This window comes from Corvus cornix, chromosome 6 (genome assembly GCF_000738735.6).
Source record: "Corvus cornix cornix isolate S_Up_H32 chromosome 6, ASM73873v5, whole genome shotgun sequence".
Classification (NCBI taxonomy): Eukaryota; Metazoa; Chordata; class Aves; order Passeriformes; family Corvidae; genus Corvus; species Corvus cornix.
Genome location: NC_046336.1, coordinates 8,177,156 through 8,180,911, shown reverse-complemented (window position 1 = coordinate 8,180,911; position 3,756 = coordinate 8,177,156).

Here is a 3,756-nt window from a genome sequence, read left to right as displayed (position 1 = left end):
GCAATCAGAGGCACCAATCCCACAGGCCAAACACCAATGGAGATGCTGAAGTCGCCAGTTACAGTCCAACCTTGCAATGTTCCTTCTGGGCAAAGTCATTTATCCTGTCTGACCCACTGATTCCCTCCTAATGTTGACCTAATGCACGTGATTAAGTCTGTAGGAGAGCACTCCTGTACCACAGGTCAGATTCAGTCATTCTCCCACCTCACCCAAACTACCAACCCCACTGTAGGGCAACAGCCAGTAGCAACTGAAGTAAAAAGTTGACAGCAATGCCAGCTGCCCAACCCAGTCTCCAAAAATATGTGATTTCAGAAGCAGTTGAATGAGAGCTGCCTACACCTGGGAAACAGTGAGATGCCCTCACGTTCACATCAGAAGCCCTCCTGTGTTCCTTCCAGATGTGCCTCTCCTGGGTTGGAGACTCCATCCTTTGGGGAACAAAAGCAATGCCATGTGGTATGGTTTGCAACGGTCCATGAGGTCTGTGGACAACACATGAGGAACATCAAATAGGCAAAGACATCAGGAAGGCAAAGAGTTCATAGAGAGCCTGTGGCCTGAAATGTGTTTGCATAAACAATCTCCCTGAATAATTATGAATAATTAAGGAGTAAAAAGTACCAAACTCATTCTTGGACAGTTTGCAGAATAGAAGGATAAATAAATCATGAGGAACAAGGTGTTTGCTGAGTGACAATAGCCAAGCTAACTACAAGCTTAGCAGTTTCAGATTGCAAGGCTGCAGTCTGTGGTAACTGTCAAGAACAGCTTGAACACAGGGGTGCCTCAATAGCAGTTCTTCTATTTAAAATAGTCATAATATTCTGTCTATAGGAGACCTTTCAGATGAGGACTGCAAAGTGGTTCACAGCTATTCAGACTCACAAAAGCCCAGTGAGAGCAAAGAGAGTATTTATTAGATACAATTATGGCTTTGTTACAAATGCTTTACAAATTTGTTGGCAGATACAAGATTTTGTTACTCAGAAATGAGAGAGTTACATGCATTAAGTATAACAGCTAATAGAGAAAACTTTAAAAAATAAAAGGTTAATCTCCTTTTTTGTCCAAAAACATTGTATATAAAAAGCAGGCGTATCAAGAATTTCTTGCAAGTGTCCTTTATGTTACTTGGTCATAAATGAATTTAGCTTGAAGCCACAGTGAGGTATTTGTATATTACTAGATGTCTTGCTGATTGAAGAGGAGGGGGGAAAGGGAGGTCTGGTTAAACCGACTTCAAAATTAGGCTCTTACAATGAAAATTGAGATAACCCTCAATAATAACTTTGCTTCATCAGACATTGAACAAAACTAGAGAGGATTCTGACAGGAAGGCTTTGTTGGGTGTGGGGGAAGTTCACTGATGGCCTCACCCTGCAAGGGGTTGAGTCCCCTCCAGTCTTCCCCAAATCCCTGCAAATCTGACCCAGCACTACCAGGCTGGATCAGAGCCTGCACTCTGCCAGTGTTGCTGGTGCTGTGGCTTCACTGTCCATGCTAAAGCCTTTGGTGACCTGGCACCACCAGCACAGCGTGTCAGGAACAGTGAAGGGATTGGCTGGAGCTGCCAGCACTGGACTGACACCCAGATCATGGTCTGTTACCCAGACTATTGTCAGACTCCAATGCCCACACAACACGGGGCTCTACATGCAGGAGAGTCATTTAGCTCAAAAAATACTCTGGGACAAGTCATGATGAAAAGAAAGACACTGAGACCAAAATCAGACTCAGAGTCGCTTCAGCTTCTTTTTTCCTAGTTAAAACTACATTCTAAAACCATAATAATTTTACTGAAAGATGTAGATACATAGCTTTAAATTCTGACCAGATTTCCAGAAGTACAGAACACATATTTATCCACTTTACCTCTAGGAAATGGCAATGCTGAGCACTTCGCCTTACCATACCAGGTGTCTGTTGCCAAATGCAGACTGAAGAGATATTTCCCAATAGGTGGTACCTAAAAGGGAATTTGCCATCAGAAATGTTACCTGCAGAGCTGGAATATCATAGTTTAATTTGTAATTACAAATGGATAAGCAAACAGGTGAAAAGGGACATAATTTATCACTATCTTAGGATGATTTTTTGATAGACTGAATAAATATAAAAGGTGCATGTCCTGGTCCACAGCTACTGAAAAGCAAAAGACGCAGAGGTGACAAAAATCTTAATCCAAAGAAGCAGTACCAGTTCCACCAAGAAATGGTCAGCAGAGGTGTCTCGTAATAAGTAAAAGGTCATTAGAGGCAGATGTGTTACTGTAAGTATTGTTTTAAACACTGGGAATGTGTTTAGGAGGAGGAACCACAGATTCCAGCACTTTTCCTTCCCCACTTGCCTGAGGCTCAGATGGTCTGCAAGTCAGTGAGGGCAGTGCATTGGGGGCTCACAGACATCTGAGCTAGGTGCAAGTCAACTATTTATTCTGTGATGATTGAACCTGAGCAGTTTTCACTCAGTGACAAGCATTGACTACATTTGAGATTGCGGTTAAGGAGGTTTAATCTTTTTCAGCAGTATCCAGAAGCAGATATCAAAGACATTTATCAGAGAGGTACAAAGCATTAGGTTAGGGAAAAAAGAACAAGACATAATTAGACTAAAGTTGTTGTAATATATTTTTCTAAGATTATTGTTAACATCTGTGTTTTCATATGCTACTTGATAGCAGCCTCACATGGCTCTGCAAGACCCCCAGCTAACACTGATGCATCCTGCTATCTCTTCCTCTTTCAGTTAATCCTGTATTTATTTGCACCAAATAAAAGCAGTCACTGAAAAAGCCTGACACTGAATATTATAAACTGCCAAAAAGATAGGTTTCAAAATTAAAATTTGCAATTCAGAATCCTTCAAAAGCTCCTAAAGGAACTCTTAATGCCACAAAATAAAGGAACAACTATTTAACTTCTTCACATGTTGCGACAAAATCTTAGCTCTTCAGAGATCTTTCCCATGGTACTGCCCTAAGTTAGCATGAACCACAACTGACTTCTCTGGCTTAAAAAAAATCCAGAATGTATTTTCTCCCAGTGGGAGACCTAACCCATTTCCCTGCAGAATCCAAGGCCTCAGTACTACATCTGGAGACACTCAGCCAACAGCACTGGGCTGACCAGACCCCTAAATCAGTTGCGACCATCACCCACCACCACAGCCAGCTGGAGCTGACCCCCAGCCATGCTCCTCCAGTCAGTCTTTTGCCATTCAGAACATAAATGCAGATTTCCCACACATCTGAAAATACTGAATGAGTCTTTTTGAACATTCCAGGCACTTGTTTATGTGCTCTAGTTATCCGTGATGTGAAGGGGAAAGAAATGGTCTCTGAATTCCACATTTCGCCACCCAGCATGTTGCTGGACTGAAACACTGCTGCTGTGCTTTTTCATCAAGCCCACAGCTCGAGATGTGCTTTTAAAGCATCAGGGTGTTTTTCCAGTTAAAATCTGAGATGGAGTTTCCCAAAGCATGCTACTGTCATCCTACAGATGGGTAAGCTTCAGGATGGAGAAATAAAGCAACTTCTTGCAGCCAGTATGCATTGAAGCAGGGATAGACTAATGTAAAATTTCAGAGGACTCAGTCATTACTCCTCTGCTCTCATCTCTGACCACAATCTGTCTGTATAAACAAAGGCTCTGGCCACTGCAGGGTTTTCTGGCCTGCTATAAAAATGTTTTGCCACCCCTCTCACAGGAATTGCTGATGCTTAAAAAAGAGGCAGCCTTTTCTCACAAT